General features: G+C 39.1%; 1 long non-coding RNA gene across 4 annotated transcripts; it reads right to left on the bottom strand.

Annotated features, from left to right (window-relative positions):
* Nucleotides 1–2102: 2102 nt before the first annotated feature.
* Nucleotides 2103–21616, bottom strand: LOC137854003 (uncharacterized). Of its 4 annotated transcripts, none has more exons than XR_011094866.1 (4): nucleotides 21418–21616; nucleotides 21050–21202; nucleotides 3477–3613; nucleotides 2103–3142 (listed from the first exon to the last, which is right to left on the bottom strand). It is a non-coding gene; the product is annotated as an uncharacterized lncRNA (long non-coding RNA). The 4 variants fall into 4 exon arrangements; XR_011094864.1 differs by lacking the exons at nucleotides 21050–21202; nucleotides 21418–21616 and adding exons at nucleotides 11308–11450; nucleotides 13012–13130 and having other exon boundaries at nucleotides 3477–3617; XR_011094865.1 differs by lacking the exon at nucleotides 21418–21616 and having other exon boundaries at nucleotides 21050–21411.
* Nucleotides 21617–22006: the final 390 nt, after the last annotated feature.

Below are 22006 nucleotides of genomic sequence, written 5' to 3'. Positions count from 1 at the left end.
AGGCATGGCACAAAACAGTACATACAGGGGGTCTGTCCTATTCCCTCCCCACCTGCAGCTCTCAGCTAGCTTTATACAAACACCAGGCTGAACATGAGTCCCCTTCTGGCATCAGTTACACCTCACACGCTGCATCTTTACTCTGTTCACAGGGTACCCCAACTTCTGATAAGTCAAAGTGATTCTGGAATCCAGGCCAGGCTTTCAGGCACAACTTCTCTACTAGCTTGGATCAAGAAGAGATGTGCAATACACTTTCCACAGCCACTTGACACTGGATTCCCATAACACCACAAGTTAAATAATAATGGTTAAGTCGTAGTCTGACTACAAGTGCAGTTGGGCATCCAGGGAAAAAAAAATAAAATAAATATATGTATATATACACACACATACTGACCTAGGAAAAAATATTATGAAAGAGAAAGGTGTATATGACAGGAAAAAAAAAAATACATTTCCAAAAACCTATGTGAATATAAAAGAATAAGTATTTTGCTTTGAGAGCATTTTTTGTTCTGACAAAATTAGCAGGGTGTTTCTCCATCTACCTTACAAACAGGCAGTGCTTAACTACTGTAAGACTTCAGTCTACATGACTTTACAACTCCAAAAATCTGTCTGAGCACCAGGTTGTGCTGGTTTAGGAAACTTTTAAATTCTGCACTGAATTTAAACTTGTATAAACCTCTTCTTTCAGTTTGTTAGTGACTTATATCAATCCAACCTAAATAAAGCACTACATACTCAGAAACAAGTGACTACTATTGTTCATATAAATAAAACAAAACTCGTAACACAGTTCAGCCTTTGCAGCCCTTTCTTTCTAACCATTTGATTAAATAAGTGAAAGTACTCGGTACACAACATTTCTTTTAACCAGAAAAAAAAAAAAAAAAAAAAGTCCCAGATGGTTGATGTCTTTAAGAAATTGATATTTTATACAAGCCAAAATTAAGATTCAAATGTCATGAATAAAGTAATTCTCTCTTCAGTGACTGTGTTGCTCCAAAAATAATTCAATGCAGTATTCTTGTTAAATATGGAGAAAAGTGTTTCCTTTAGAAGAGGAAATTCCCTTAAGGAAGTTGTTTTAAGATAAATAAAAGTTCAGGATGAAGCCAGCAAAAGGTGTGAAGGATTTCTCTTTGATTTACCAGCTTGTGTATTTGGGCTCAGACACAGACTACATTTTATGCACATATTAATAGGATGCTAATAAGCCTACAACTCCACTTTAACAGGGACCTGTAGAGACAACCTGATATGTGGCACCAGATATATTGGCCCTCTTAAGCAGAAGATTTATTTCCTTCTTGTGCAGGGAGAGAATCAGATTACATATTTTTAATTACAAGTTCAGATGAAAACGCTTTGCAGAGTCAGACTATTACTTTTGTTAGGATCTTTCTCAGTTAAGGAAACCTTCAAAAGATCAAGTTAAAAGCCAAGACTTTTAGAGTAACTACGTGCAGTTTTTACTCTTTACTGGGAATATTATACACAAAATAAGGCCACTGAGTTGTAAACCTGCTTACTAAGTCACGAAAATGATTCTAGTATCAAAATCATGAAGCACAAGAATTGGCAGAATGTCTGCTACATTGAAATGTTTGCTACATTTCATAGAAATGTTTGAAAGAGATCCTAGTTAGTTTTAAACATCAAAGGTATTTCAAAGTTACATCTTTTAGTGTTCTTTTTTTTTTTTTTTTTTAAACTACATCTGCAAAACGTTAAAGGCATTGAAAGAGAAATAAAAAGCTAGATAAGGCTCATCTCATCTATGTACATATATCCTAGTTTATAGTTATCCTTAAAAAAAATCCAGAAATTTTATTGAGTGGTATCTTAATTAAACCACACATTCAAACAAATCTTCTGTACATTTTTTCCTTGCAAAGCAACTTTTCACAATTTCAACTTGCTTTTTTTTTTTTTTTTTCATAGTTCTAATACAGCAAAGATAGATTCGAACAAATTTGCTTTCATTATTAGAAGAAAGAAAGACTTAAAAAGGTTTTGCTTAAAAGTCACATACAAATCAGAATAATTTAAAAACCCAAGTGGTTTCCATTTAAATTTAAAATAAAAATTCTAGGAAACAATTATCTTGTTCTTAGATTGTTAACACAGAAACTTATCTCTTGTATTAACTGCTGTTTTAACATAATATAAAAAAAATATAGCACAGATCTTCATTTTAATTAGAAAAATCAATAAGACAACTTTTTTTTTTTTTTCCTTTTCTTTTTCCAATCTATAGATGTATTTCCAGACTGGTCAACATGTACAAAAGCCACTATTAAAACAGCATACAGATACCTTCTCCTAGCCTGGGAAGGTTCTCAGCTTTAAACTTATTTTGTCAGCTCAAGACTGCAGTGACAATATTTGGCCCATTTGATTTCAGCAGCCAATAAAAACAGGCAATTGCCAATTACCGGTTACTTTTCTTTGTCAGCTGGAAGGAAGTCTGGTGGCTTTCCTATTTTTAATGCAAAAGCCAATAGACAAGTAGAGTTCTGAAATTACAAAGCAATGCAGTAATTTGAATGTTGGCTAATATGGGATTCCCCCACCCTGTCCCACCGTTTCTACAAGGCAAGTTTCGTTTGTTTTCTTAACCTTCTTCTCAAGGAGATTGATCTCTCGACTGTGTTCAAAATGCACTTGTGCCTATGTCATTGACTTCAAATGATCCGTGTAAAAGTAACCACACATATACTGAAATGATGCTCCCAGCACTTCTCCAAAGATGCTGTTCCTCCCATACATGCCACAGCCATCACCGTACAAGGGTTCCTTTTTTTACAAAGTTGTTCATTTTTGAATCTCACCTGCCCTTCTGGCCACTGATGAGAAGTCTCTCACCCTCCTCCCACCTGAACTCCAGCTTTGAGAAGGCACGCAAGAAGGTCCCATGTTTCAGGCCACAGATTCTCTTGCAGATGGGGGAGGACAGCTCCAGGGGACTGTCACAGTGTCTGGAGGGCTGTGCTGCTCTGACTGTGTGACTGGGTACAGTTGCATTCAAAGATTAGCAGCAAGTCAAATAACCACTGATATCTCCTGCACATCCTCTTCCGTTTCTTGGGTGTATGATCAAAATAGCCAGGGTGCAGGCTCAAGGGAGGAACACCTAAGAAAACAGGAGAGCCATAAAGCAGAGCTCAGTGAACCACAGAGACTGCATGCAGAAGTACATACATACCAATGTAACATACGTCCAAATGCACTGCAGGCTGCGTTCTCTACTGGAGGCAGTGAGATGTGAAGTGCACATGTGCCTGCAGCACTTGGGCAGGTGTTCCCCTTCTTTTGGAAGCCCTTCATCCAAAGAGGCTTGTTTATGCTGCATACCACCTCTCTCAGCATTAACCACATACACAGCCCACTCCATGGCAATAGAAAACAAACCATAAAGACAAGGCTGATTTATGCTCAAGTGGACTTGGTGAAGTAAGGAAACTGACCTTGGCAAAATCACCTCACAGCACCTCAGAAATGCTCATGTTTTTTAGTTGTCCTGCCATGGAAACACATTTTTCACAAGTGAAGCTGAATCTTAGCAACCCACAAGAGCTTTAGAGGGTCTGGAAGCAGCAGTGTCCTGTCTAGAACAAAGATAAATAAATAAATAAGCAAAACCAACAGCAGCAACAACAAAAACAACTAAAAGTAAGCAAACAATGAAAATTCACAACGTTATGACAGCTTAATTTTCTTTTTGGTATGGGACTATATATGTTTACAGTAATAATCTTGCTTTCACTCCCATCATAAAAGTGTATTTTTCTCTCACCACAGAGAAAATCTATGGCTAAGTGAAAATCACAAATGCCATTTTTCTCTGTGAAGACAATTCGTATTTTAGAATATAAGATCATCAGGGTATAAAAAGGTATTATATATAGTTTCAATATTTTAAAACCTGGAGAACAGAAGAAGCAGCACTCTTCGTTATTTATAAAATAAAGGACCTTCTGTTTGGAAAGTTTCTTCTTCCTCTGATTTTTATGTAATTTTAATTTTTGAAGAAGTTTTAAACTAATAACTAAACAGGAAAGCAAATTGCAACCATTCAATCTACACATTCATCTTACAGTGTCCCATCACTCTTTATTCACCACGGTAAGATATGCCTATAAGAATTGATGCAGTTCACCTATGTTGCCATATACTGACTACCCTTCCTGTAGTTTTCCAGTTTCCCCTTCTGCCAGAAAAATATAGATTGCTGGCATCATTACAAATGTGGCAAGACCAGTAACCACAGGAAAAGCAATAAGCAGAATCTGAATTAGGAATGTGCCACATGAAGAGCCCTTTTTGAGCAGCTTTTGAAATGCTTGCTTAACTTGAGGTGTGTAAGTACCAAAGATTGCCCTGAGCAGGGATGCTTTCCCTTCCTGAGCTGAGGCCAGAATGATTGCTTAGTTCTGTAACAGATGAACAGACAAATACCTCCAGTAGAACTACCAAATGCTCCATTGACCTTTCCTTTCATTTAAAGAGTACACATCACACACCTGTTTTGGTTTACTTATTTTTTTTCTTTGGAGTCCTCAGTTTGATTAATTATATTCAATGCCACAATGATTCACCTAAAATTTCACAACAAATGCATACTAAAAAAAAAAAGAGAGAGAGAGAGAGAGAGAGAGAGATCTGACACCTGTAAGCTTAAAAATAAAGTTCAGTTGATGCCCATGAGAAAATTACGAATGTTTGGAAGAACCTATACTTGATATGAATGTTATTTATTGAATTGTGCATTCTCTTCTTTTACTTGCCATTATATTATGGAATTAGGAATGTCTAAACTTCTTCACAGAAGACATCTGAAACCATGTTCTACCATTTGCAATTACATTAAAAGAAGCAAAGTACAGGGGGAAAAAAAAAGGAAGAACATTATTCCCAAACCTGTGGGAACCATGTAATCACATTTAAAACACTTCTACTCAACAAAACATAGGATGAAAGAAACACTCAGGCTCACACACTTTCCACCACATTATGTGTTGTATACAATGCTGCAAAGAACTAACTGTAAGAATACCACACTAAAATAAATAAATAAATAAATAAATAAGTATGAGATGTTCCCAAGGGATCTGTAACATTGAAAAACCTGCTTACCCTCTGTCTTAATTTTTGGAAACAAGCCTCCTAATTTTTTGTTATGGGGTTTGACTAGACTGGTAGTGCCAGCCAGTGCACAACAGGTGGGCTTTGCTGGAGCATGGCTGGAGAGACAGGAAGGCTTTGCTAAAGCATTAATCAAAGAAGAGCCCATGGAAGCTGTGAGCAGCAGATGAGCCACCTGCATAAAACAATGCTAATAAGGGAAAGAGTTACATAACAAATATGACAAAGTCCTGTAAAGTAAGTGACTGATGAAAAGGAAGATATGTATTGCACACTGGTGGTCTGTGGTAAGAATATGGAAATGGAGTGTCACCTTATACAACACTGTGATGGGTAAGGTATAAAACTAGGATCAGAAAGCATGGAAGCTTTGTATTGGTAAAACAGTGCTTTTGAGATGTGCCTTTTCACAAGCACATCTGCGTTGCCTGCCAGGCCACAACTGTGCAAAGACTGTGCTTTACTGAGACTAAAGCTGGCAGAGCCTTTGCCATAGAAGCAAGCTCAGGGTCATTTTCTGGTACACAAGTATAGCCCTGAGGTCTCTGGAGAGGAGAACAATCAGCCTAGCAGGGTCCTAGGAGGACCCTGAGGGACCCACCACCACAAAATGCAAAAGACATCACGACCTAGTGATGCCTTTGGTCCAGATCATGTGGTTGCAAAGAGGGAACTCTGATTGCTGATCTTTCTGCTGCAGCCTACCAAGGACCTGGCACATGAATAATGCTGTAGATTTGCAAGCAATAGTGAAACTATACTTCTCAGTATAGGGAATGCCCCCAAGCTCTCTACCAGAATAGTTCAGCTCTTATGACTTCTTTGCAGTGCTCTGGTGCCTCTGAACCCCACAAAATTCAGTGCAAAATTATTCAGACAGAGTAATTACCTAACACAAAATGTGAGCACCTCCCCACAGTGAGATTACAAATTGGTGTGGCCGAAGCACAGCTATGCCATCAAAATGCACGTTGCATGCTGTGCGTGCTGTTAACCCAATAAACCCCATTGCTGAACGTTGCCACAGGAAAAGTCAGCCTTCAAGGACTGCCCAACAAAGGCTGAGGGGCTTACATTGAGGTAGAATGGAAATGCTTGTGTGACAATATTATGCACTAACAGATGGTACTGTCTTCATGTTTCTTCCTCTATCCTTGTTTAATTGATTTGCATGGATTTATCAGGAACCATCAAATTCCTCATAGTGCTTAGACAGTTTACATACCAGGAAAACTGTGCTAGTCTTCCAGAAACAAGTCTCCCATTCAAGTAAAAGTGCACAACATGATTGATGCATTCACTGTTCCTCTACATAGACTATGCAGATGAACCAAATTTTCAGTTTAGCAGAATTTGATAGCAGTTGCTTAGAATATAATTTCCCATGCCCAAATGGGAATAAGTTTTGGAAGGGGAAGTTGTAAAGCATGGAATGAAAAGTCCTGATGGAAGTCCCTTAAAAACAAACAAAGAAACAAAAAATCTGGCATTTGGTTTAGGTTTTCTAATTTTCCTTTTTCATATTAAAGTTTGGGAAAAGGAAAAAAAAAAAATCAGCATTCCACCCACCAAACTAAATGTAACAATAATAAACGTAACAAACCTCAAATTTTAAGACCAGAAATAAAACAAAACAGTTGGCTTGCACAGGAGTGATGAGTTTTTATGCTCTGATATCCAGAGGCTTTGTCTCAGGCTGTTGAGCAAAGTTGCTGCTTGCACTGTTCGAATGTTCGAACTTTTTGTTGTTGTTGTTGTTGCAGGTTTCCTTAAACAGTGACCAAAGCTTTTTTTAAAAAGAGGGTTGTAATGGCTTTGGACACCTAGTTAAGCGGCCTGTTTCCCCAAAGTGCTGATGACCCAGGAGCTCCTATTCACTTCAAAGCGTAGGATTTCGGAATGTTTGTTGCTTTAAGATTTATGGTCTCTCTACATCCTAACTGAGAGATTCAAGAAATTACAACTAGTAGCTCATCTCCATTAAAATTAGAAAGAAGTGCTAGACTGATTTGTGGCATCTATTCCAGAGGCCAACACGTTCATGTCTTCACAGACCCTGCAAGTGGAATAACTAGCGTGAAGAAATGAAGATAGTGCAGAGAAAGATTTGCTAAGGGTAAACAGGGCAATTCACTGCAAAACCCACGAGCTGACAGAAGCAGCCACAGCAGATGAGAGAGGAAAGGTGGGAGATGTTTCTGCCTGCAAGCTAGCACTAAGCGAACAAAATATTGTTCAGATCACTGCTCTGACTATATTCCAGTCAGAGAGCCAGCTTAACAAGATTTTGTAAATGCAGAACCACAGGCTTGGCAATAACAATCCAGGACGGCATGTGGAAATTCATATCTAAACAAAATAATACCACAAGGAGAGAAAACTTCCACACTGGATTGTTCCTGAGTTCTTACAGAAAATGAAACGAGTTTAACAGCAAACATTTCAGAGGACTTTCTCCTCTTCTGAGGAAAAAAAAAAGTAGTAGTTACCGAGGAGGAAGAGTCCATAAAAGGATGCCAGTGTTAGCGACTTGAGTGACAGACAGGAAGGAGATTTCCACAATTGGCATTTGGTGAATTGCGAGCTATAAAAACTGTTTGGAGTTCGGTGGGTTGTCTGAGGTTTCTAGGCATGGCAGTTTAATTCTGTCTGTTACTAACAGGTCTTGTTTTATTTAAAAAGATTTATTTCAAAATTTCTTCGTATATCATATTAGAGGAATAAAAAAGGGAAGAAAACCAAACTTCTTGCTCTTAGTAGGCTACATTTTCAGTGACTGCATGATAATTAGTTTTTTTTCCATCTCACATACTCTGCATCTATCATTACAAAAAAAGTTACTTACAGTTGTAGTTACCGTTGCAAACTGCCTTCCTTCCCTTTTGCCTGATTAATTTAGCTTTTATTCTACTGAGTGTTATACATGGTAATTTTTTGCTTTTAAATCTGCTTAGTATTTACTATTATGCATAAACTGCTGAAACATGTTTGCATCAATGCTGAAGCCTAACCTTAATAATCCAGGCCCTCAGAGTTTATTTGTCCATTTCAGCTGAACTGAAGTGAAATCCTTTCCTGTACCAAAAGAAGGACAAGTATAAAGCTCTGTAGGCAGTCTGAACTCTGTGTCTGATTGAAAAGAGTGCACCTCTAAAATATTTAGACTAGGAAAAAGGTTTCAGGACAAAATATTTGTAAAGTCTTTTTGAAAGCAAATTCCTTCCCTAACCCAAAGTATTTCATCCACCTGATGAGGTAGAGGTAGGGGGAAGAAATTTGTCCTTTCTCTTCTTGTAGCACAAAGTCATATCATAAGAACAGACGGAAATCTCGAGAGAGACAGATAAATTTTTAAGGCTTAACATTCAGACATTAGAAGACAGGGTTAAAACAAAAACAAAAAGCTGCTTTCTTTGTTGTTAATATGACAATGTGTAGTGGTCTGATTCAGAGGAAAACTTTCGCAAGTGTCACTGCTCTGTTCTGTTGAAGGAAGCACTGAAGGAAGCTCTGTTCTGTTGAAGTAAGTCTGACATCAACTCTGCTGAACTAATGGCTCTAAAAAGGCATTTTTTGACATCGGCCATCAAACTGCATCTCTTAATCAGATTTCTCACTCTTTTTGACTATGTTATTTCTTGTAACAACCAGACTTTCCAACAGTGTTCCCTAGCTTGAAAATTGTATTAATCTTCAGTAATAGAAACCGTGTAGATCCTCCACTGAACACACCAGTCTTATTAAAAGTAATAAATATAGAGTGCAACCTTCTTGTTATGTTACCTTCCCCAACATCCTTGAATCCCCCAGCTTCACACTTTTTTCCTTTTTTCCTGTTCATGATTTTGTTTGAGCCTTAAATCAGATATTTGAATCTGAACTCTGTTTCTGAACTTCTTTACTCAGCAAGTCTTGGTAGCATGCATACTTAACATTTCTCCACCCACAGAGACCCTTACACATTTTAAGGTGGTGCTGGGAAAAAAATGCCTCTCTCATCAAGTAATTTATTCTTGGCAGGTCTTTTGTTAACTACTTGTGTGTCAATAAAGCATGAAATATATATATATAGCTTGGACAAATGAAAGATAAAATAGAGAACTGAAGGAGTCTGACTTATTTTGCAAGCTGAAACTATTTTAAATTATAAAAGCCCTTTGAATAGTCATTCCACATATTTGTTTCATTGTCTTTAAAAGGGAATAGACAGACTGATCTTTCATATATATCTAAGAAACTTATCTGCATTATATTGAAAAAAAAAAAAAAAAAAAACAGTTAATATAACTAAGACGATGCATACCTTTTATTTCCTTGTAGTGTTGTGGAATTCTCAGGAGCAGATACATACTGACACTTGCATTTGTTAAAACTACTTGTTGGCTAAATTGGAAATTGAGATGAGCTGTACCCAGAATGCCCATAATAAGTAAATAGGAGCAAAAATACCTCATACAGAATCATTTAAAAAGAAACGTATAGAAGTCTCAAATCAGTAATAACTGCTGGAGGGTCATGCCTCCTGAGGGAAAAAAAAAAAAAAAAAAAAAAAAAAAGGAAGACTCCATCAGATTTAGCCCAAGAACTTTTCCCCTTCCTCAGTTTCTGGAAGTTTATTTTCTCTATTCTCAATTAGGAAGAATTAAGGTGGGTTTTCTTTTTCAGATGATGACATACTGCTAATCTGCACACACTATTATTTGCATATTTTCAAAATCCACAGTTTTATGTAACTACAAATATCTATTTATCTAAAAATATATATGTATCTATAACTACCGAATATCTATAACTATAAATATCAGAATTTATTTATTTATTTATTAAACACTTCTGGCAACTACAGAGATTCCCCAGCAGATGGCAACATTGATCTGGCTTTGATGCAGTAACACCTGGTGCCCACTCACCTACCCAGAAAGGATACACCCACAGCAACAGATCTTCCCTCCTTTGAGCTTCAGAAACCTGCATGCCTTGAAGCCCTGTTTCACTACATACACATATATTTTTTGAGCAAAGCTTACTCTTTGTTTCTACATTCTGCTCGAGTCTCCATGAGTTTCAATTACTAACTGCCTTAATCTATATGTTCCTTTATGTCACACATCTCCAACAAAGGTGTACAGAGAAGTGATTATAGCTACCTAATATGCTAAATAACAATGTGTACTCAGAGATACAGTACAAGAAGGAAAAGAACTCACAGGACTTCGCTTTCTGGAAGAAAAGCAGATTCAAACTTTCAATAGAATGAAAGGTGGCTTTTAACTGTATACTATTACTGTCTCTGGCACTAAAAATTGTAGCTGTCATGCTACTGCATAGAACTGTTATGCAAACTTAACAATTGTTCTTGGACTACAGGTAAATCTCTTCTAGTTATCAGCAATGCTTGAGTTGAGAGATAGGGAAGTCTGCCCCTGATTTCCCTCTGTGCTCTGTTAGAGGAAATGCTGGAGTTAAGTATTAACTGTAAGAAGGTATTAAGAGAGCATCCCACAACGCTGACTACAAAAGGGTTTTAAAGTTCTTCTGACATTCCATGTATTTGCATATGTCATTACGCAAATAAATACTGATGAATACAGTGCCTCTAACTTTTAGGTTAACAAAGGTCAGCTATTGTTTGATGCACAGGTGAATACACTAAAAATGGTAAAATAACTCCCTATAAGCCTTCCTCTGCCCACTGTCATCTGTCTGTTGAAAATAATGAATGCCACAGCACTGTAATAGCAAGATAGTACACGTAAAGGTCTCATCTCATTTCCCTTAGTTTTAATAAGAATGCACAACAGGAGAGGTGCTGTTTTTTGTTTTTTTTTTTTTTTTTTTTTTTTCTGGGGACTGTCTTCAGCACTAGGCTAAATGGTCCATTTTTTCCTCTTTCCCACGCAGAGATAAAGGATAAACAAATGAATTAAAGAAATGGGTAAAATAACCACAATAAATTTTACCACAGGTAAAATGAAGCACAACCAGTGATATCAGAATCAGTTCTCTCATCACCTAAACCAAGGAATTACTTGGGTACTCCATCAACAGAGGAACTCCCTTTGCACCAGGGTACTACACAAGGGAGTTCCAGCCTTTGGGCAACTGAGACATTTCACTGCTAATTAAATCTTTAAATCCAGCAGAATCAGTTACCTGAAAACCTATTTTAATGGTATTACCTGATCCATCAGGTCTTGTTTAATTACACCTTCTTTGTCCTCATCGCTAAATGCTGATCTGCTGTTTTTCTTCTTCTCTTTGTCGTCTTTGATAGCCCCCTCCTGCCTGTGGTTGTTCTGCACAAAGAGATATCAGTGTCAGAAAAGGGAAGCTGTACAGTTGTGGCAATGGATACACACTGCTCTTCTGGTTTATCTTTGCTGATATACAGTTCTGAACTTTGATAAATACATGCAATTCATACTTCTGTTTGAGTGTAGATTTTCATTCATACTTTTCATTTTGCTACTATTAAGCAATAGCACAGACTAATAAACTATTTCAAAGTATAACAAGTAGCATCAATGCTGTTTCTAAGGCTTTTGGTAACTGACCCCAACATGCCTGCTTGGGTTTGTAACCCTAGCTACAATTTCAATAGATAATCAGAATGATGCTAGAACTTGGCTGGGCTTTTGCATGCTAAGCAGACTTCAAAAACCAACAGCCTGCTTCTGGTTCTCAGACATCTCCAGTAAATTGCTGTTGAAATTGTACATATTTAAGAACCAATTAACACTCAGCAGACACTCTATGCAGCTGTACACAACAGAGTTTTACAGCCCAAACCCTGCAGGCTGCACCAGTAAACTACAAAGATTTCCTCCTGTACAACCTATAAATCCTGCTGAAGTACAGGAACTGTTGCACCAGGTGTGATGCTATAGTATATCAGGGACATCCATACAGGTAGGCAGATATAACACAGGACCTGCAGGACATGGGAAACAGCTGGAGCTGGAGGGATATCCTGTGGCAGTAAAACAGCACTGGTTGCTCACCTATAGGCAAAGCTTTGCTCAAGGTTTTAATACAAGAAGTAAACTATGTTAGTTTGTTAAGTGCACATTGTCCATTTTGAAAAATCTAGAATTTTACTGGAATGTCAAAATTACATTTCTTAGACTACATGCAAAATTAGAAGCATGAGTTTTTAAAAATGTTTCACCAATGTCTCACTTAGACCAGACTTCTCTGAAGAGCAGCACTACCTGACTGAACAAAGTGTCTGTCAGACTTTCTCTAAGTTTTAGAAAATAGAAGGCATCCCAGGCAAGCACAATGCACAGGTTCAGGATAAGACCCTGACAAGCTCTGGTTTTTGATGTCTAGATTGGAATGAGTTGTTTAATGCCACGAACACAAGTCAGCTCTTTGTCCGGCACTGACTTATGATCTCAGCTCTGGCTTGAGGAACTAAAGTACTCAAGTACCACATAAAGGAAAATCTAATGCAATTTAATGAATTCTATCAGTGACATTATTTTTTCTTGGTTTATTTTAAACTACCAATAGCTCAGCATTCATCTCTGCCTTAGCCAGATAATCCCCAGGGCTCATTGATTTTTTAAGTGTCATTCCAAGAAGCAGACCCTTCAGAAAGCAATCCTGTTTTCCCAAACCATAAAAAGCCATAGCTTTTGTGGCATAAAAAGCCATAGCTTTTGTGGCAATGCTTCTGGTGGTACAAGCTCCCAGACCGGTTAAGAGGCAACACAAAGCAGTTAAGAACACGTACATTCACTTGCTCCTAGCAAATGCTATTTGAGACTACGTCTGAACACACTTTTCCCATTTGCAGGAGATGGAAGTCTGCAAAGAAAATAGTTACCATCTCACAGGGGTACCTGTCATTACCGAAAACATTTCTGTGCAACTTTGCTTCTTCCTTCGCCCAATGGTGCAATTTGTTGCTATGAAATCTCAAGAATGCCAGTGACTGATTTTGAAAGTCATTGCATATCTGATGCATATCTAATAAGCAACAAAAGGAAGCAGATGCAACAAAAGACAGCAAAATAAAAATGACAGGCATACAGAAAGAAATTTTTTTTTATTTAGGAAAATAAAATAAATTAAAAACACCACTACTTCCTTCTCCTGCTTATTTGCAAAATCCGTCTCTTTGGCTAAACACCAAAGTAGTGCTCAATAGGCACATTGCTCACAGTGGGGAGAATCCTGCCCGCATTGTAAGCGATCCTTTGCTACCAAGGACACGAGCAAACATGCATAATCCTGGCTGTTCCCACCCTGCAGAAAGGTCTGCAGGCACCCACTGAGCTGAGAAGCCCAGAATGCAGCCTTGGCACAGAACCTCCCAGCCCTCACCCCCAAGGATTAGGCAGTAACAGTGCCTGGAGTGAAGAAACACACCAACCCTACTTTATGGCTTCGAGAGCATTTTGTTAGAGGAGAGAGCTACGGGAAGAAACTTAAAATCAGTATTGATAATTAACCCATTCCTGTTCTAACTTCTAAATCCAACATTTAAAGTGCTCTGGGCAGTGAGGTGAAGCAAAGCTTTACAGTCCTACCAAAAGCAGTGAGTTGAATAAGCACCAATTGCACTATTGATTCAGACGAACATTCTCCCACACTGGATTAATGTTGAATGACACAGGGATCTCCTGCCTCAAAAATGAAGAGACTGATGGATGGTACAGGTAGTCGTATTCTTCAGAGGCAAGATGATCCTACTGAAAACCAGACAGACAGATTTATGAGAGAAATGGAACAGTGCCATGGACCTTTTGTTCTTTTTGCCATAGCCCTTACTTCAGTATTTTATTACCACCCCCACCCCTCCCCCCAAAAGATTAAACAAAGATCTTAGGTGTGTAAAATCACCTGAATCACAACACATATAAATCAGGGGCCTGAATCTACAGAAGTCAAAAAAGGCATACCCTTAAATTGAGGCAACACCTGGCACTATTCCATCTTTCCCATCATTTAAGGCATTCAGCTCACAGTCTGGAATTCACAAGTCCAAGTCATACAGAAAAACCTACAACATGCAGTGGTGCTCCTGCCTACTCTTCTTCATGTCAGCCCTATTTTTCTATTTTCACCTTGCAGCAGTTCCCTGACACCCCATTTGCCTCTTCCCACACAGAGGTTCCCGACAGTACCATTCCAAGACAATGCTATACACTTTCTGGAGCTGAGTTCACATCTCAGTGACACTGTTAAAATAACAGACATAGATTACTTCTGATGAAGAGGGAGCATTGCAAGTCTGTGCCTATTCACCTCTTCCCTACCAACACAGTTCAGAAGTTTATGTATATACTTAGTGCTGCAAAAGTGCAGAAAGCTAAACAAAAACAACTAAACCATCACGAGAAACTTTTCCGGACCAAGACAATCTAAGATTCCTTTGAAGCTTGTCCAGCACAAATCTTCACCTACAACACTTAAGATTCTGCATGCAACATGTCTTTTACTATAAGTTTCCATACCTCCTGCAATACCAGCTGAGGGGAATTCAGTCTCAAAACAGGTGAGCAACAACTCAATAGGTGTTTGTTGTAGGAAAAGGAAGTAACATAAGCGATAGAAGACTGCCATCACATCAAGGTGAGTTATGTTGTGTAGTATCCTGGCATGGACACCAGGAAAAACAGAAAAAGTATTCAGAAGATATTCTGAGATACCTGTCCTTCTTTTACACAATCTAAACTTTGCCCTGAGTAAACACAATTGCTAAGAAGTCTCTGTAAATGCACTCTTAAATCCAAGTAGGAATCTGCTGGATGGCATGCAAATGGCCAAATTCTGATTAGTCTAGTGCTGAATTATTTACCTGCTGTACAAAAGGTACTGTGTTGAATCCACGCAAAACAACATTGCCTTGTGTCAACACTGCTTCATTCCCTTCTGTGGTAGGTGATGTTCTGGCTACCTTTTCTAAAGAATTTAAACAAAGCCCCACAGAAAGTACACATTGTAGTCCTAACCTCAGTACTTTATCATTCTCCTCCCTCCTCGATCCCCCCCCCCCCCCCAAAAAAAAAAAAAAAAAATTAAATACAGATCTTAGACGTGCAAAATCACCTAAATCAAACACACATAAATCAAGGGCTTGAATCCACACAAGTTTAAATAGACATACACTTAAATTGAGGCAACACCTGGCACTGCTCCATCTAGTATTTCAGGCATTCAGCTCTCGGTCTGGAATTCACAAGTCCAAGTCAGACACCAAAACCCACATCCATCATGCTTCAATGAGCCTGAGGATGAAGTCCTGGAGATGTGCCCTCTCACAGGTACACAGACATTTCCCATGCCCTGACTGCAGAGGGGAAAATAGATCCTAAGTAACAAAGTACCTAAGAAGGTTTCTCAAATCTGCACTCAGATGTTTCACTATAAATCTTGATTTAACCAAAAAGGGCCAGAAAAAAGAAGCACTGCTCTGTTATCTCTGACAGTGAAAACTGTCCAAAGTTGGCAAACTTTGTATAACAGGCTAGTAGCAGTTAATTCACTCCCTCTGCATGAAAGAGTTCAAGCACACATCCTTTTACCTTCCAGGAGAGCAATGTAACAACCACGCTGTTGACTAAATTCCATGAGAATATTTTAACTCTCTTCTCTATTAGACAAGGTGAAGATGGCACACGAGGCTGTAACTTTAGCATCAGCCAGGTAGAGAGGAATCTTGCTTTTTACTTGCTTCTTAAACTAAGTGGTTTCTCTTTTAATTACAGTAATATGACAAGAAAGAGCATTTCACAAACAAGATTTCCTCTTCCAAATCCTAGTCTCACAGCTCCACACAAACACGCAGACTCCCGCGTACACAAAGTTACCCCTGAAAATAGAAGAGACACTTTTGAAACTGGAGCTCCACAAGCCAGGCCACAGTCTCACAGAAAAAGCATTTACTGCTCACAGACAAGCAATAAAAATACCCCTTAGGCAACTGTTCAAACTGTGAAAAGAGACTGAGTCGCATGAGCTTTATTTGTTCCCTTCACACACACAGATTCCTCAGCAGATGAAATGCGAGAAAGAAGGACCCTATTAGTATGCTCAGGAAGCAGAAGCTCAGGTTTGCCGGCCTTTTACCAGGCAACATGGTCAACATCAAGCAGAACAAGTCAACATCACCAAACAGGTAATGTAATTAGATGCGGTTTGGGAATTTTCCATACATTGGCGCAGGAAAATGTTGTAAAAAACATCACAGCAAAGGCTAACAAACTCCTATGAAGGTAACCAGGCTGCATAAGGAAGAGCAGATCCTAAACAATAAACGAAGCTGAGATCACTTAGAAAAAGTCTATACAAGTCCACAAGTAAGCTGGGTGGATGAATTACTGAAGACCTAACTTTTGTGTGCTTGTCCTCTCAATATCAACATGTATGTGTATGCAGCTTCCTAGAGCACTATTTTCAAAAAGGAAAAAGCGAATGCTGCCTTCCACCCAGCTTCTTAAAGAAATGCGGTGTCAAGAGTTGGACTTGATGATCCTTAAGGGTCCCTTCCAACTCAGGATATTCTATGATTCTATGACGCTCTGTGAGCATCATGTTTTCCCCCCACACCAGCCAACAGCAGGATCAGGACAGTTTGGGTGCCTGCACAGACCCAACTGAAGGAAGTGACTGTCTGTAGTGCCAGGTTGTCACTTGCTGCCCGAGTCAACCCCAGAGGAGCCAGGACAACCATTTACTTCTAGGTCTTGCAGAGGTTTGCCAGCTCTCTCAACACAGTCTATTGAGCTCTGTCAGCTCCAAGGGCAGCAAAGCCTCCAGCTCTGCTCCTCCTGGCTGAACCTTTCTGTCCCTTCAGTCTGACTCAGACCCAAATCTATCATTTTCCCATGTGTTTGAGGACAGTTTCCCTTGCCCCAGATCTGTTATTTCCAGCTCTAGTTCTTGTGTTTTAATCCAAAGCCGAGGCTGGCAGAGAGTAGTGCAGTTTAGGGATGGCTGTTCCTGCTGCCATGTCCCACCTCCACGCCCCAGGAGGCGGCTGTGGCTGCTAACGAAGTTCTGCCTCACTCCTCAGGTCCTCATTTTAAACACACTTCAGGCAAAAGAAGCCTTCAGGAAAAAAGAAACTTCCAAATCAACAAACACTTTGAGAGAGTGTGCAAAGTAACACATCATTTGATCAAATACAGATAATTTTTTCTCACAAGAAAGGGCTGTTATCGGACAAAAAGCCAATCAAATCATTGCTACAAAGTGTGGAGATGCTGCATCAGGTACACTGATATAGGTGCACTTTTTTGTTCTTCTCCAATTTTAATCGAGTGCAATTGAACATTTTTCACTGAAATTTCAAATATATGTATTTTTACCTGCTGCGCATACTTGGAATATAAATTCACCTGCTCTGGAGGTTGTTTAATGGTTAAAAAATAGCACCAGGATCTAAGAGACATGATGAGTCCTAAACATAGAAAATAGTTTACCCACTTTATTCTTGATTAGAGCACAAGTATTCAGTGCTGCAGTACAAATATTTGGCAATAACCACAACCAACTGCCACGACAGAAATATATTAGACAGAAGAGAGCGAGCGGCTGGTCTCATGTAAATTTAATGTCAGAATATATTATCTGCGGCTGCACTTTGCAGCTCTGCATGGCTTTGTGTGGAAGATAAAATGCTCTGATTTACAGCACTATAAATGTTTGCTAAATGCCTTAATTGCTCTCTCTTCTTTCAAAGTGGCACTTTATTATTAGCTTACAGAGTGTGCTATGTAGGGCAGATAGTTTTTTCCTAATTCATTATTGACATGTTAAGAATCTGTATTTTACTAATATTCCTTTGAATAAGAATAGTGTCTGCTTTACCTCTGCTTCCAGTGATGAACAGCCACATCCATCTTGTTACTATGGCAATATTACGTAGGAGGAACAGAAACAGACTGATGCTTTTATCTTCTGCCTTTGTACTTCAAATATACCCTCTTCCCCCCTCTTTATTTTTGAACAAAACAGCCACAAAGGGGGGACATGAATTGTTCAGAGAATCAAAACAAGGGTTATTTTATTAACCTTGTTGTCATATTAACTGAAGATAAATTTCAAGGCTATAAATGATTATATAAACACCTCAGACCTTAAGATCTGATCTCATAAACAATGTATTTTTGTTATTTTCATAAAAAAAATGAAGTGCTAGTGACCTGCTCAGCTTTCTTCTCAAGTAAAGCAGAACCCCTTGTCTGTCAAGCAGAACCCAGGCATGGATGAGTGCATCATTCATACAACCTGCTGTTTCCCCTGGAAACAACTAAAACAGCTCATTTAGGCACATTTGTGAATGTCAGGTGGGATGAAATCCATCTTTTCATATGACCTCATTTAAAAAGTAATGGAAATAGACTGGTTTAATGACTACTACTAAGAACACCTTTTCTGTATCCATTTGTTTCTGACTACATTTTATTTATATATATATATATATATAAGGCAGGGAGGGGAGAAGAAAAATGTGGAATGCAAAGGACAGCTATTGGAATGCAAACACTCTGAGACTCTGAGTCGTCAATGCACTATGAGCAGTGTTTGGTCATGCTGGGTATAAACAAGACATTTAGAGGAAAACATTTGCATCAACTCAGCTACTTGCAGAAACTCTCCCTAGTCATATTGGTCAAAGCAAAACAGATGAGAAAAAAAATCTCCAGCTTAAACAGGCTGAGCTCATTGTGAATGCCCAAGTTGGGGAGCAGTCACATTAAGCAGCTCAGCCTGAGCTGTGGGGAGAGCTTTGCCACAGCTGGATATCAGCCAGTACTGGCACAGCCATCTTCAGACCAGGCTTGCTACGCACCTCCCATTCTGCTTAAAATCTGTATTAGTCCACCAGAGGTTACAGATAGTTATTGCTTGCAAATTTATTTCTGATTTATTGCTCTGAAATTATGAAGAAGAAAAATAACATACTCTTCTCCCCCCCCCCCCCCAAAAAAAAAAAACAAAATCAACACTTCAAACTCAAGAAAGGTATGTTTTAGGACTTGTAAAAAAAACTTTTTATGTTGCAAAAGAACACTAGCACAACATTTCTTTAGTCATATAGTCAGACAAGAGATTCATTTGGCAGTTGACTTCTGCAGTCCTTGATTCTACTTCATTGTCAGTACTGCATTACACAACTCATTTTTCCTTCTACTTTGATCCAAGAAGTCTGTAGTTTTGAAATATATGCACTCTTAATGTGTATTCCTGTAGCCTTCAGCTTTTTTTTTTGTTGTTGTTGAGGTTTTTGTGTGTGTGGTTTTTTTTGTTTTGTTTTTAAATAATTTCCAAGTGGAGATATTCCTGATTACCACATTTAGCCTACAGACCACTGGTTTACTCTTCTTCCTGAAATTTCATGAAACTCTTGGAAGCAACACACAAACTGCAAGTAATACACAAATTGTAAGATTTTTAATTCCTGATGATATACAAACCAGTTTATTCCTGTAAATAAAAGAAAGGCATGGCATTTCCCATAGGAGCAGAGGGAAACACTGTAGAGAAACATGTTTTGTAAAAACACCAGAACAGGATTTAAATTAAAAAAAAAAAAAAAAATAGACACCCCCTCAGCTTTCAGTATGACCCAAAGCAGGGTTATCAGTAGGATGTGAATTCCATATTCTGCACACACACACACAACTTTCTCAAACATACGAGGGAGCAAAAACCAGTCCAAGAGGTACTATGAGCATCAATATGAATTCAGTATTTGGTGTTCCACAGTAGTTCCCTCTGCAATATTACTACCTTGATAGACACCATAGTGATCACTAATAGTAATTGGATGAGAGTGTTTCCCCTTTTGACAGAAGCCTACAGTAAGCTCAGTCAAAAAAAACAAGGAAGTCCTGTGATCAAAAGCAGCAAAAAGACTAGTATTTTTTTTTCTATTTGTAATTCATAGGATTCACATGCTAAGCACACCTTGTGTATTATCAGTCAAATACATCTGCCGAGAATCTACCCTAAAGTAGCCTGCGTAAATTAATTTTCTCAATATTAAAGCAAGCTCAGTGACTACCTATGAACTAAAAGAATCATTCTGCATAGAACATATGGTTGCATACCGTAACAAATACAAAATACCATAACTTTGTATTTAATGCCAGGTTATTACAGCATGCTTTTTCAATGTTTGTACGGGGCATTTGAGGCTGAAATGAGAAGAGGTTACAGTCATTCCCATCGCTACTGAGCCTCGCTGCCAGCCTGCCAGGAGAAAAGGGGTGGCCAGTAAGGCCGATAGGGAAATATCCCCACATCACATCAGCTCACAGGAGCCCAGCTACACGTGCCCATACCCAGGCACACGTCACAGGCTTGTTGTTGCAGTGCCCTTCGAGCAGCACCCCGCTTCTACAGGGCTCCGGCCCACCAGGGCACCAAGTGGCCCCACGCAAAACCAGGCCTCACAGGGCTGCCCGCCAGCCTACCCCTGCACCTCTGGTGGCACCTGCCTGAGGAGAATTAAATAAATGTAATGAAAGATGAAAAGAGGTTATTTAATCGTTTGTGGGCTCATCTTTCTGCTGTCACTGGGAACTAGCTGCCTTCTCTGGAAGAGGCTCCCTGCCCACACTGCATCTATTTTGCTGGCTTCCTCCTGAAGCTGTCTTGGGTGTAGATCCAGATGAGAGTCCAGCAGCTGAGCAGCCCTGCTACAGGCAGGAATTCATTCAGCATCACGATGTTTTCCCCATATTCTCAGAAGAAGCAACAGCATCTATAAATAACAAACCACCAGCACTATTTCGTGAGACTGTTGCCACAGGTAGTCCTTACTGGGAAGGGAAAAAAACACATCTTTCTTTGGGAAGCCAGGTACTGAGCTGCTTGTAACTTGGATGCTGAGTGAGCTAAGCAGAAATTACAGGTAATCAGCATCACTTGAGACTTGCCTTGTTGTACAGATGGCAGCTGGGAACTTGAACATTGCCTTAATTGGTTGTTGCAAAGTGGTGATTTCTCTTTCAGGAAGTATCAAAGCAAAACCTTCGCAAAAGCTCTTGCTCGCTCTTTACAAAACCAACACTTCGGAGAGTCTTTTCTTAAGAGAGGAAACAGAACTCGCCTTCAAGTACATCACACACACAAAAAGAAAACCCCAACACCCCAAAGCAACCCTCCTCAGCTGCCACCAGACTGGAAGGAGAGTTGCTACCTAAAAAGAAGCCATCCCACCAGTCCTCTCAGGAAAGCCACCACCAAGTGCTCCCCTACCCCTGTGCTATCAGTGGCAGACACAACCATTGAGCACCTCACCAGGACCATGGACCAGCTGGTGAGGAAGCACACAAAAGCAGCTAGGCAGCAGCATGGTATGCCCTCAGTTCTCAGAAGAAGCCAGTGATTTTGTCAGTGAGGTGAGGAAGGTTAAATGCAGGCAAAAGCTAGGAGAAAACTGAGTGATGCTCAAGGGTGAGTTGTTTCATTAGAGAGGGATGGGGATCACCTGCCCCTAGCTTCTCCAGGCTTGCTTACGTCAGCAGAAAGCCTGATACCATTTATTAGCTAACTAAAAAAATGACCCTTTTTTCTTTTCTTTTTCCTTTTTCCTTTTCCTTTTTTCTTTTCCTTTTTTTTTTTTTTTTAATTTTCATTTTCCTTTTTCTTTTTTCTTTTCCTTTTTTTTTTTTTTAATTTTCCTTTTCCTTTTTCTTTCTTTTCTTTTTTTTTTCTTTTCTTTTTTTCTTCTGCTGTAAATCACACTGATGTGTTTGGGGGAAGACGGGAAGCTATCTACCCCAAAGCAAGAATCGATTATTTTAAATACCCGTGGCACCAGCTGCTCATAACTCTCTCAGCAGCTAAAAGGGTTATGAGCTGGGAGTCTCAGGCTGAGGCTCCTTGG

Source organism: Anas acuta, chromosome 3, assembly GCF_963932015.1.
Source record: "Anas acuta chromosome 3, bAnaAcu1.1, whole genome shotgun sequence".
Taxonomy (NCBI): Eukaryota; Metazoa; Chordata; class Aves; order Anseriformes; family Anatidae; genus Anas; species Anas acuta.
The sequence above is the reverse complement of the archived record's forward strand: the minus strand, read 5'-3'. Positions and strand labels throughout refer to the sequence as shown.